We start from the raw sequence: 14,301 nt of genomic DNA, 5'->3' as shown, positions 1-14,301 counted from the left end.
CTTTCGCTCTTCCTGCTCCAAGGGACATCTTGGTGGAGTCCTTTCAGACTTCTCGCAGACCATGTATGTTTGAGTACTTCCATCTTGTACTCTGAAAGGTCCTTTAAAGAATATCTTCCTCCAAAACTAACCTTATCAAAGTAAGGACTCCAAAAGCTGAATAAGGGCAAGAGACTGGAATGATTTAATGATGACTCTTTAGTCACTATCAGGCCACCCCATCAGTTGGGGCCCTAGTTGAGGAGTCCTGGGATTCCATATAAACACAATGAGTCTAGACCTCAGATAGATCCTTCTCTCCATTCACTGGTCATCGCCATCAGGAACAATATAATGGACCCCCAAAGGACCATGCCCTCAATGTGGATGAATAATGGTAGAGCATGTGCCATCCTCAGAAGGGGGGTTGGATAACATACTCTACCATTTGAAGAAGATGGGTCCTGAAATTTGTGCAGCTTGAAATGTTCTTACTCATGACCACAGAATGCAAGTTCAGACCTACAGAGATGTAGAGGTTACGTAAGTTCCTATGCTGAATATGGGCCCCAGATCAAATCGATGGGTGTTTACAGCCAACAATATTTATACACTTCCTGATATTTGGGCGCTACTCTCTTCCCTGATCCAGCTTTCTAGCCCCTTTTCCAGCCATGACATCATCTCCCCAAACAATAACTTGGTCAGGCTCAGGCAAAAATTAAGTCATGTGCCCTTTGGAATATACCTAAAATAGACCTACTGACTATTCCAAAAGTGGAGACCCCAAATATTCAACTGCAATATTCCAGGCTTTAGGTCCATGATTAAACAGCAATTTGTATGGCTTTATATGTTAACTCTTTTTCAGCCACCAGGTTCCAGATGCTAGCAGTATGCTGACCAGACTTCCCTGGATAGACAACCCCACCAATATGTCCTGGAGCTCTGCTTCCCCAGAGCCCTTCCCCAATATGGGAAGAGAAAGAGAGGCTGGGAGTATGGATCCACCTGTCAATGCACATGCTCAACGGGGAAGCAATTACAGAAGCCAAACCTTCAACTTTCTGCATCCTACAAGGACCTTGGGTCCATACTCCCAGAGAATTAAAGAAAAGGAAAGATATCAGGGGAGGGAATGGAATACAGAATTCTGGTGGTGGGAATCGTGTGAAGTTGTACCCTTTTTATCCTATCATTTATTCAATGTTTCCTTTTTATAAATAAAAAATTAATAAACAAGCTAATTAAAAATAAAGAATACCTTCCCACTTATAAACCCTACCTCTTTAACAACTTCAGGTGTGCAGGCATAGATGATGAGATTATGTGTGTTCACCCTGTCTCCTTGCTTTGCTTATTTTTTATTTTAATTTATAAAAAGGAAACAAGGACAAAACCATAGTGACTAAAGAGTCATTGTTAAAGTATGCCAGTCTCTTGCCCTTATTTAGCTTTTGGAGTCCTTGCTTTGTTAATAATGGCTTGGGAGTGAGTGAGGGAAGTATAATATGTGAGGAGGGTATCTATGTCTAAATAGACACTATTTCATTATGAACTTCATACTGACTCACTGCAGACTATTGTATACTTTTGCTTTCAGGTATATATTTTGCCCTAATTTATGGATACATGTGAACATATGCCCTATCTCATGGGACCTGGTCTATATCTAGGTTTTGGGACTTTGTTAGGACTGAACCACCTGGAATGGTATTAGAGAACCCTATGAAAGAAAAGGTCTTACCAGAGTAATGGGGCTCAAGGGTTGACATTCCATGCCTGACATCTCTGGACACAGCCTGAAGTGAAGCATACTGAGGTGGTATTCATTGCATTGATTAGGTTAGGATCAGCAGATATGATATCCTTTGATATGAATTGAGAGAAGCATGCAGGAAAGTAAGCCCCACTTTAGAGGTTCCAGGACTGGGGAAATATAGGCTCTATAGAGGAAGTGGGAGGTTCCTGCTGTCTTAGGGCTTAAGAAGACAATAGATATTCATTGCTATAATCACATTATTTGGCAATTGGACTAACTTTGAAAAATACCTTTGTTAGGATTTGTTGTATCATACACAACATCACCATAACTTATGTCCTTTAACATTATTTGTATATAGCTGTGCCACCTCTTGCTTCTGTTCTCCCTGGTCTAAGCTTCTAAGAGTCAACATTTCCAAGACTCAGCCTATGTATTAAAAAGACTCAGTCTGTGCTTTAAAAAGTTTGAGACATTCAATATTCCCCCTCTCATGTTAATTAGTGATTTATATGACTACAAATTAATAGGAGTGTACATAAACAGCATTCCTGCCACCAAAAGACTGTGTCCCATACAATATCCCCCCCCCCCCCTTGATGCTGAACAACCACCCTCATGCTCACTCCAGGGTTTCTACTTTGGTGCCCTACCCCAAATTCAGTGTAATCCTGCTTTGATTTTTCCCTTTCTGTTATTTTTACTCAACTTCTGTTTATGAGTGGGATCATCCCATACTCGCCTTTATCTATCTTAGCTCACTTAATATAATTCCTTCTACCTCCATCCAAGATGGGTCAGAGAAGGTGGGTTCATTGTTCTTAAAAACTGCATAGTATTCCATATACCACAGCTTTCTCAGCCACTCTCTGTTGCTGGACACCTGGTTTGCTTCCAGGCTTTAGCTATCATGCATTGTGCTGCTATGAACATAGGCGTACACATATCTTTTTGGTTGGGTGTTACGGAGTCCTTGGAGCATATCCCTAGGAAAGGAATTACTAGGTCATATGGAAGGTCCATGTCTAGCATTGTAAGAGTTCTCCAGACTGCTCTCCAGAGAGGCTGGACCAATTTACATTCCCACCAGCAGTGCAGAAGGGTTCCTCTGTCCCCACCAGCTCTCCAGCATTTGTTGTTGCTGTCCTTTTTGATGCATGCCATTCTCACAGGGAATCTCTGACAATCAGTGACCTGGAGCAACTTTTCATGTGTTTGTTAGCCTTTTGGATCTCTTCTGCAGTGAATGTTCTTTTCATATCCTCTGCTCATTTTTGGATGGGGTCATTTGCTTTTTTGTTGCTAAGTTTGCTGAGCTCTTAGTATATTTTGGTTATTAGTCTCTTGTTTGATGTGCAATATATGAAGATCTCCCATTTTATGAGGGGTCTCTTTGTTTGTGTGATAGTTTCTTTGGCTGTGCATAAGATCTTCAATTTGGTATAGTCCCATTGGTTTGTTTCTGCTTTATTATTCCTTGCAATTGGTTTTGTATCATCAAAAAAGTCCTTGACGTTTAGGTGGGAAAGTGACCAATGTTTTCCTCTTAAGTATTTGATAGTTTCTGGTCTAATATCCAGGTCCTTGATCCATTTAGAGTTGACTTTTGCTTCTGGTAAGATAAAGTGGTTCAGTTTAATTCTTCTGCATGTCTCAACCTAGCTTTCCCAGCACCATTTATTGAAGAGAGCCTCCTTCCTCCATTTAATACTTTAGGCCCCCTTATCAAAGACTAGATGTCCATATATGTGGGGGTTTAGTTCTGGGCTTTCAATTCTGTTCCACTGGTCTGTGTGACAATTTTTGTTCCAGTACCAGGCTGTTTTGATGATGATGGTCTTATAATATAGTTAGATATATGGGAGTGTTATTCCTTTTTTCTTCAAAATTGTTTTGGCTTTTCTAGCTGTTTTCTGGTTCTAGATAAATAATTGTAGTTTTTGTTCTATTTTTTTTTTACATTTATTTATTTTTATTCTTTTTAAATTTTATTTACTTATTTTCTCTTTTGTTTCCCTTGTTGTTTTGTTGTTGTTATTGATGTCATTGTTGGATAGTACAGAGAGAAATGGAGAGAGAAAGGGAAAACAAAGAGGGGAAGTGAAAAAGAGACACCTGCAACCTACTTCACTGCTTGTGAAGTGACTACCCTGCATTTGGGGAGCCAGGGGTTTGAATTGGGATGTTAAGCTAGTCCTTGAGCTTCAGGGCACATGCGTTTAACCTGATATGCTACTGCTCAACCCCTTGTTCTATTTTCTTATAGAAGCTTGGGGGAACTTTGATCGGTATCACATTAAATTTGTATATGGCTCTGGGGAGAATATTCATTTTGATGATATTAATTCTTCCAATCCATGAGCATCGGATGTATTTCCATTTCTTGGTGTCATTTTCTATTTACTTCAGTAGTGACTCATAGTTTTCAAAGTTTCCAATATACAAGTCTTTCAAATTTTTTAATTTATTTTTTAATTTTTATTTATTCCCTTTTGTTGCCCTTGTTGTTTTATTATTGTAGTTATTGATGTTATTGTTTTTGGATAGGACAGAGAGAAATGGAGAGAAGAGGGGAAGACAGAGAGGGGAGAGAAAGACACCTGCAGACCTGCTTCACCACCTGTGAAGCAACTCCCCTGCAGGTGGGGAGCTGGGGGCTTGAACCAGGATCCTTACGCTGGTCCTGTGCTTTACACCACGTGCGCTTAACCTGATGCACTACCACTGAATTCCCAAGTCTTTCACTTCTTTGGTCAGCTTTATTCCTAGGTATTTTATTGATTTTGCTGCAACAGTGAATGGGAGTGATTTCTGGATATCCTCTTCTTTGGATTCAGTGTTTGCATAAAGAAATGCCACTGATTTTTGTACATTGATTTTGTAGCCTGATAGGTTGATATACTGCCTAAGAACTTCCAGTAGTTTTCTGCTGGGTCTTTAGGTTTTTCTATGTATACTATCATATCATCTGCCAATAGTGAGTGATTGACTTCTTCCCTTCCACTCTGTATTCCTTTGATTTCTTTCTTTTGCCTGATTTCTATGGCAAGAGCTATCAATACTATGTTGAAGAGTAATGGTGATAATGGACAGCCCTGTCTCTTCCCTGATCTGAGGGGGAACGCTTTCAGCTTCTGTCCATTGAGTATGATGTTGGCTGTAGGTTTTTTAAATATGGATTCCACTATCTTGAAGAATTTTCCATGTATTCCCATTTTTTGTAGTGTTTTGAGTATGAATGGATGTTGGATTTTGTCAAAGGCTTTCTCTGAATCTATTGAGATAATTATGTGGTGTTTGGTTTTGATTTTATTCATGTGGTGAATGACTTTGATTGACTTAGGTATGTTGAACCAACCAGCCTTGTATTCCTGGGACAAATCCCATTTGGTCATGATGAACAAAGTTTTTGATATACTGCTATATCTGTTTGGCCAAGATTTTGTTTAATATATTGGCATCTATGTCCATCAGAGATATTGGTCTGTAGTTTTCCTTTTTTGCTGTGTCTCTATCTGCTTTTGGTATTTGGGTGATGTTGGCTTTTTAGAAGGTGGAAGGGAGTATTCCTGTTTCTTTGATCTTGTGGAAAAGCTTTAGAACTATGGGTATTAACGGTTTGCAGAAGGTTTTCTAGAATTTATTTGTGAAGCTATCTGGTCCGGGACTTTTGTTGTTGGGGAGATTATTAATAACTGTTTCTATTTCTTTGTCTGTGATTGGTGTATTTAGGTTTTGTAGTTCTTCTTGGTTCACATTTGGAAGGGTATACGTTTCTAGGAATTATTTCATTTCTTCAGATTCTCTAGCTTGGTGGCATATAGTTCTTTATAGAAGTCTCTCATGATTTTCTGGATTGCTGTGGTGTCAGCTGTGATATCTCCTCTATCATTTACATTTCTATAAATTTGAGCGTGCTTCCTTCTTTTTTTTTTTTTTTTTTTTTTTAGTCTGGTTAGGGGTTTGTCAATCTTGTTTAATTTTTCAAAGAACCAATATTTGGCTTCAGTGATCTTTTGTATGGTTCTCTTATTTTCGATGTTGTTATTTCTGCTCTAATTTTAGTGATTTCTGTCTTTTTGGTTTCTTTTGGGTCCCTTTGTTCCTCTTCCTCTAAGTCCTTAATGTGTGCAGTAAGGTAGTTTATTTGAGCCTTTTCATGTTCTTTAATATGTGATTGTATGGCCATGAGTTTCCCTCTCAAAACTGCTTTAGCTGTGTCCCAAATATTTTGATAGCTTGTGTCTTCATTGTCATTTGTTTCCAGAGACATTTGAATTTCTTGCTTGAGTGTTTCTCTGATCCAGTGGCTCTTAAACAGTGTGTTGTTTAGTTTCCAAATTCTGTAACTTTTAAAAATTTTCTGTTTGTTGTTGAATGTTAGCTTTACTCCACTGTGGTCTGATACTTAGGATGATTTCAATGCTCTTGAATTTGTTGATGTTGTTTTTGTGGCCTAACATGTGGTCTATCCTTGAGTATGTGTTATGTGGATTTGAAAAGAATGTGTATTCCAGTTTTTGGGGGGTGAAGAACTCTGAAAATGTCCAGGAGGTCTAGTCTGTCCATCTCTTCATTTAATTCTCTTGTTTATTTGTGGATTCTCTGCTTTTTTGATCTAAGTGTGAGAGTGAGGTGTTAAAGTCTCCCACTATTATTGTATTACTATTGATGTATTTTTGTTCTTTCAGTAGGTGTTTGATGTATTTAGATGGTCCCTCATTGGGTGCATAGATGGTAATAATTGTTAAGTCTTCTTGGGTGATTGATCCTCTAATCATTATGTAATGGCCTTGCCTATCTTTTATTACTTTATCTAATTTAAAGTCTATTGTGTCAGAGATGAGAATGGCTGTTCCTGACTTTTTGTGTAGTCCATTAGCCTGTATAATAGTTTTCCATCCTTTCACTTTAAGTCTGTGTTTGTATTGTTGGGTCAGATGGGATTCTTGTACACAGCATATGGTTGGGTTATGTTTTCCGATCCATCCTCCCACTCTGTGCCTTTTGATGGGTGAGTTTAAGCCATTGACTTTTATTGATATTATGGATTTAATGTATTGTAGTGCCATTATTCAATAATTTTTTATTTGCTCCGATATATTGCGGATATTATAATGATGTTTTTGTTATAAGGCTCTTTTAGAACCTCTTTCAGGTCATGCTTCATGATGGTTGCCTCCTTTAACTGTTGTCTGTCTGAGAAGGTTTTGATCTCTCCATCTAGTTTGAATGAAAGTCTAGCAATATATATTATCCTTGGTTGAAACCTTTTTTCATTCAGGGCTTGATAGATATCTTGCCATTTTCTTCTGGCTTTTAGAGTTTGAGTGGAGAAGTCTGCTGATAGTCTTATGAGTTTACCTCTGTATGTGACTTTTGGTTTTCCTCTTGTAGCCTTTAGGATCCTTTCTTTATCCTTACTTCTTTTCATTATTACTATAATGTGTCTTGGTGTCTTCAGGTCTGGGTTGATTCTGTTTTGGACTTTTTTGGCCTCTTGAATTTTAATGTCCTTTCTGTTGTTTAGGTCTGAGAAGTTTTATTATTTCCTCTAGAATGTTTACTTCCTCTTCCTCTCTTCCTCTGACAAGCCAATTATACAAATGTTACTTCTTTTGAGATCATCCCATATGTCTCTGTTGTTGTTTTCAGTGTCTCTCAATCAGTTTTTGAGTTCTTTTACCTGTTTCTCAGTTTTCTTTAGCTCATCCTTTGTCTGTCTAGTTCTGATTTCTGCTTTCCCGTCCCTCATCTTCTTTCTTAAGTTCAGCTATTTCAGCTTTCAGTTCTCTAATTACCTCGAGGTAGCTAGTATTTTCCTTGAGGGTCTCATCTGTTTTTCCCCTAGTTCTGCTGGCCCTTTCCTCCACAGTTGTCTTCATTTCTGTGATTACTAAGTTTACTATTGCTTGCATACTTTTCTTATCTATGGTTACTTCTGACTGATTTGTAGTTTCTTCGGGGCCCTTGTCTTCATTCATTGTAGTAGCACTTTTATTTGCTCTTGGTTTAACCATTTTTTTATTGACGTGTTTTTTATTTTTCTGTCCTGTTATTCTTTGTGTTGTTTTTGAGTTAAAGCCACGTGTATACTAAATACCTTTATGGCAAATGCAGTCACCAACCTTGGAAATTACAGTAGTAACTACAGCAAGGTTTGAAGCAGTTTAACCAATACCAGTTCGCCAAACAATGTCTCCAGTCCAAGAATAAATAGCAAGCAAATGCAAATGAAAAAGAAAGAGGAAAAAAGGGATATCAAGAATAGACAATTATGCAAATGTACTGTCCACTGTAAATTCTAAGGGTAGCAAGAGGAGAAAGGGAAATAGAGAAGAGACACACACAAAAAGATTCCACTCTAAGTCATATTTCTTCCCCAAAATAATTCACAAATGATTTTCAGTGAATTCAGAAAGCAGAAGAAGGAAGGAGGAAAAGAAAGCAAGAGAAAAAATAAAAGAAAAATAAGAAAAAGAAAAAAAGAGCAGTGAAAGGAAAGAGTTTTTTTTTTTTTTTTTAATTACCTAGGCGGAGGGAGAAGGGGGAGAGTGGATAGAAGAGGTAGGTAAATTCAGTCAAGTTCCTCTCAGAATGGATAGGACACCCAGTCACCTAGCAACGGAAAATACACTAACAGTTAATTTTGGTCAACCTGAAGGAGGGGTGGGGGAAGGGTCATGTCTATATATGATAGTAATAATAAAATAGAACAGAGTAAAAAACCCTAACAAGTCTGCAGTTTGGATGGCTCCTGATTGTCTCAGGCAGCCTGAGCAAAGACAGCCAATTTTTAAAACAACACCACCACCAACAACAAAACTTCCAGGTAGTCTTTCCCAGGCAGGGTGAGCAGCGGGGAGCCTGCTAGTATCACCTCTCCAACCTTCAGGGTCTGGTTATAGGGTGGGGGAGAGGGTGTGCTTCAGAAATATTAAAAAAATTTCCTTTCTTTTTTCTCTGTTTTCTAACCCAAACTGAGCTATAGTCACCTCTTTGGTGTCACACTTAGGAACCCTTATTCACCATCCTGCTGATGGCCAGGTATTCTACCCTTTCTAGCAGTTGTTGTCTGAGCTCACACCAGCAGCTGTCTCCAAGTCACCATCCTGGATCCGACCTCCTTGATGTGGTTTTTATTTTTCTGTTGTTTCATTCTTCAGTTGCTGTGTTTTGAGTACAAGCGACACTATACTAAAGCCCTTTCAGAAATGCAGTCACAAACCTCCAAAATTACAACAGTAGCATCTGAAGTAAGGATTTATGTAGTTCAACCAATACCAGTTAACCAAACAGCACCTCCAGTCCAAGAAAAAATAGCAACCAAAACCAAAAGAAAAAGAAAGAGAAAGGAAAAAAAGACAATTATGCAAATCTACTGTCCACTGTTAATTCTGGGGATAGGAAGAGGAGAAAGGGAGTAGAAAAGGGAGATATGCACACATAGAGTCCACTCTGAGTCACGTTTTTTTCCTCAAAATAATTCCCAAATGAGTATCAGTGAACTCAGAAAGCAAAAGAAGGAATAAGAAAGAAAGAAAAAAGACCAGTGAAAGGAATTTTTTTAAAAAAAATTAGCTAGGAGGAGAGAAAAAGGAAAGTGGAGGGAAGAGGGGAGAGAAACAGGTTCCTCTACAGGTTCCTTTCATTATGATTAGGATACCTAGTCACCTATCAACTGCAAAAACAATAGCAATTAATTTTGGTCAAACTGAGGAAAGAGGAGGGAATAGGGACACATGTATATAATAATAGTAATAATAATAAAATAAAATAAAGTAAAAAACCCTAATAGTCAGTGTGATGACTGCTCAGGATTGGCTGCAGATAACCTGAGCAAAGACAGCCAATTATAAGAAGTATCAAAAAAAAAAAAAACACCTCCAGGTAGACTTTCAGATAAAGCTGAGGCTCTGATTGGTCAGGTATTTTGTCACTCAAATAGAGCTCCAGGCACCTAGAAAAAAAAAAAGGAGAAGGAAAATAAAATGAAAAAGGTTTGGAATGACACCCCTGGTGAGCCAGGAATCTTGGTAAAGAAAATCACTCAGCAGGAAGCCTGCTACAAGTGGCTGCCCAGCCCCTGGGGGATGTTTCTGGGGTGGTGGTGAGGGGTGAGTTCAGAAATAATCAAGCCAGGGAGTCTGGGCTGTAGCGCAGTGGGTTAAGTGCAGTGGTGCAAAGCACAAGGACCGGCATAAGGATCCCGGTTCGAACCCCGGCTCCCCACCTTCAGGGGAGTCACTTCACAGGCAGTAAAGCAGGTCTGCAGGTGTCTATCTTTCTCTCCTCCTCTCTGTCTTCCCCTCCTCTCTCCATTTCTCTCTGTCCTATCCAACAACAACAACAATAATAACTACAACAATAAAACAACAAGGGAAACAAAAGGGAATAAATAAATAAAATAAATATTGAAAAAAAAAGAAATAATCAAGCCAAAAAGATTTTCCTTTATTCATCCTTTTGTCCTCTGTTTGCCAGCCCAAGAGTGCGTTATAGGACTCTTTTTTGGTGTCACCCTGACGACCCCTTGTTTACCCTCCTACAGACAGCCCAGTATCCTACCCTATCCAGAGAATCCCAGGTTGTAAGCTGCTCTGTTTGGAGCTCATGCCAGCTGTTGTTTCCAAGTTGCCATCTTGGCTCTGCCCCACCCTTTTGCTTTGTTTCTTAAATAAATCCCACATGTGAGTGAGATCATGCTGTATGTCTTTCTCTTTCTGACTTGTTCCACTTGGAATAATCTTGTCCATATTTGTGCCAGTTTTCCTCATTCCTTAAAGCTGAGTAGTAATTATTTCATACTGTCTACATATCAGTTTCCTAATCCACTTATCTGTCACTGAGTACTTGGATTATTTCTAGATCTTCTTTCCTTCTTTTAAATGTTAATAATTTAATATTAGACAATTTTATTGCTTTTTAAACTCACGTTATCAGGTCACATCTAAAAAATAATGCTATTACTAAGTAATGATCACCAACCAATGACTAAAGGATACCAATGAACAACAGATTCTTTTCATTGATTTAGAAGAAATCATGAATTACCAGTAATTACACATCAGATTCTCTAATGAAGTTGATAAAATGTTTCCAATTCTTGAAAAATACTAAGTAAATATACAGCTGAATTCAAATGGAATTTTGAGAGATTACTAAAATAGCAAAACAATTCAGACACATAATTTAAAAAACATAGCCATATTTTCATCTCACACCTCCCCTTTCTTTTTTAAAAAGCCAAATGCTATAGTAGCTGAGTTAACAAATTGGCTGAGTGAGATAATACAATATCTGATGAATATAAGAATAGCTAAATGACGAACAGAGTTGAGGAGTGTAAGAGAACAACTGAAGCAATAACCAGAAATAGCTAAAGATGAATTTGAAAAAACTAAAAAGAGTAGGAAAGCTAAAAAGGAGATTAAACACACTAAAAGCAAAACCAGAGATATGTGGGAGGACATCAAAGGAAGTAACATATGCATTGCTGGTCTACTAGCAGAAGAAGGAGAGAAAAGGGAAGAACACATACTGGATTAATAGCAGAAAAGTCCCCCAAATTAAACAACAGGCAGAACATAATGATTCAAAAATCATGGAAAGTCCCAAGCAGATCTGAAGAGCTTCTGCACACCAAAAGGAAGCACTGATAAAACAGAGAAACTTCCTATGGAATGGGAGAAGATCCTTACATGCCATACATCAAAGGGGAAATAACTAAACTATATAAAGAACTCAGTAACAATAACAACAACAAATAGCCCCATTAAAACATGGGTAGAGGATATAGACAGAATTTTCACCAAGAAAGAGATCCAAAGGGCCATATGAAAAAATGTTCAAAGCCACTGATTATCAAATTAAATCAACAATAAGATACCACTTTATACCTATGAGAATGTCATACATTAGAAAGGAAAGCAACATAGCAAGGATGTGAGATAAATGAACACTTTTGCACTACTGGTGGGAATACAAATTAGTCCAACCTCCATGGAAAACAGTCTGAAGACTTCTCAGAACTCTAGAAGGGGATCTCTCTATGACCCAGCAATACTTCTCGTGGGGATATAATCAAAGGAAGCAAATACATCCATTCAGAGAGATCTATATACACCTATGTTTATAAAGGTACAGTTTGTAATAACCTAACTTGGAAGCAGCCCAGATGCTCAATAACAGATGAACGGTTAAAAAAGTTGTGGTGTATTTTCATAAAGGACTACACTCAGCTGATGAAGTCATCTTCTTCACTTCATCTTGGATGGGTCCTGAAGGAATTACGTTAAGTGACATATGCCAAAAAGATAAGAATAAATATTGGATAATCTCACTCATGGGCACAATGTAAGAAACAACAGAAAGGGAAAAAACAAAGTAAAGCATGGACTATATTTGGTGTATTATATCAAAGCAAGGAATTCTGGGAAAGGAAGAGAAGGCCAGGGTCCTGATGCATAGTGGTGGGAAGGGACCTAAGCTAGGGTGAGAGTATTTTGAAGACATCTATCACAGGGAGATGAAAAATATTATACCTTTGTGTCAGCACTAACTGTACTAGAACCCCAACCAATAAAGTAAAAAAAAAAGTCACAAAGTCAACAACAGATTGTTGAAAACTCTATTTATTTTTATTTAATCCCCTTGAAACTCTTATATGCTACTTTTAGTAGTTACATTAACCATTTTAATTTTTGTTGTATGCTTTACATTGGGTAGTTCTCCCCCGCCAAGAGAATTGGATCAGTCCAGTTAGTTTCACGGGCCGCTTGGCCCTGCCCCTAGGAACCCCGCCTGAGTTAGAGAGTTCCACAGTTGGAGAGTTGAAGGGTTCCAGAGTTCGAGAGTTCTGGGAGTTGGAGAGTTCCGGAGTTGGAGAGAGTGCTTGCGCCGCCGCAAAGAGACAGCAGAGTTCTGTTTGGTGATTAGTTTGGTTTAGTTTATGAATCGTTGTTCCTGAATAAAGAAATACAGCTTCCCTGCCCAGCCGTTGTCTCCGCGTCTCTGTTACCCGCCCGTGAAGCTAGCCCGCCCAGCTAGAGCCGCCGAATTTTAACAACAAATTTTTTATAAATTTAGCAGTGGTTTTTGGGTACTAGGAGACAAAGGTCTGTAATCTTCAGGGGGTGAGAGGGATTCTTGTTCTATTTAATGGTCCAGGTCTTCATCAAGGTATCTCCAAGGCTGAAATCAGGATGTAAATATAGGGAAAATGTTATTTTCAATTCTACTTACACATTTAGAGAATTACATTATAGTGTAATTATATTATAATTTATTATTACACAAGAGTGGTTATATAATATATACTGCATATTGATACATAATTATATTTAATAACTATAGTATAACACATTATACTGCATATTACTTTATGACATGCACTCACAGCACTAAAAAGAATGTAGTTTTACTGAACAGAAAGATTCAGTGCAATGAGTTTTCAACTTCCAGGGGCACAAGAATGCTTTTTATCTCATAAAACTCTAGTGCTGCCCTAAAATGACAAATTTAAAAGGCATCCCCATGTGATGCTGAAGTGCTAATTATTACTCTCAAAGAGTAAAATTGTTCAATAGCTTTAAAAAAATTTTTTATTATATTTATTTATTTATTTGATAGGGACAGCCAGAAATTGAGAGGGAATGATGGGATAGAGAGAATAAGAGACAGAGAGACACCTGCAGCACTGCTTCACCACTTGTGAAGCTTTATCCTTGCAGGTGGGTCTGGGGACTTGAACCTGGGTCCTTGCTCATTGTAACATGTGTGCTCAACCAGGTGAGCCACCTCCTGGCCCCTATTCAATAGCTTTTTGTTACAAATATTCATATATTTGAAATAATAAACCAAATCACTCATAGTCTTTCTCAGTTTACAGTGGTGCTAGCTTTTTTAAAATGGAGAAGAAGAGCTGGAAAGAGAGAGATAAAGAAAGATACCACAGCACCAAAGCTTCCTTCATTGAGGTGGTGATGGTGGGGTTAGACTTGAATTTGGGTTTCACATATGGCAAAGCAGTGCACTATCCAAGTGAGCTGTTTAGCTAGTCCAGTGCTAGAATCTGAACACTGTTCATATATATATATATCTACATTTATAATTTAAAGGAGCTATACTATTGACTTTTGGGGGTAATATTTCCTTTTATAATTGGCTCTACCATAAAGTATTTCAGAGATTCACTTTATTTCCAGCTCTTTGCCTCTACTAAAAATGATGTAAAGTGAATGCTTAGCTTGTCCTTGTCTTAGCAGTTGGTTATATGTAGACATATGTATAATTTGTATAAATAATAATTTTCATGCTACATATAGATTATATGAGCATCATGTATATGGATATATAATAATAATACTTTTAAGATTTCAATTATTTTTCTTTGCCACCAGTTATTGCTGGGGCTCTGTGTCTACATGGCAATTCCACTACTCCTAATGGCCATTTTTTGGTTTATTATTCTTTTCTTGTATGATAGAGATAAAGAGAAATAGAGAGTGGGAGAAGCAGGAAAAGAGATACCTGAAGCACTGCTTCACCACTAGTGAAGC

At 37.9% G+C, this 14,301-nt stretch overlaps 1 protein-coding gene across 1 annotated transcript in view; it reads right to left on the bottom strand.

The window, feature by feature from the left end:
- Positions 1–12,851: 12,851 nt before the first annotated feature.
- CD163 (CD163 molecule) overlaps positions 12,852–14,301 on the bottom strand; it is a 30,548-nt gene continuing 29,098 nt past the window's right edge. The window contains exon 17 of the mRNA XM_060190121.1: positions 12,852–12,934. The gene's annotated coding sequence lies outside the window, so the exon portion shown is untranslated. The remainder of the gene's footprint in view (positions 12,935–14,301) is intronic.

Source organism: Erinaceus europaeus, chromosome 4 (assembly GCF_950295315.1).
Source record: "Erinaceus europaeus chromosome 4, mEriEur2.1, whole genome shotgun sequence".
Lineage (NCBI taxonomy): Eukaryota > Metazoa > Chordata > Mammalia > Eulipotyphla > Erinaceidae > Erinaceus > Erinaceus europaeus.
The sequence above is the reverse complement of the archived record's forward strand: the minus strand, read 5'-3'. Positions and strand labels throughout refer to the sequence as shown.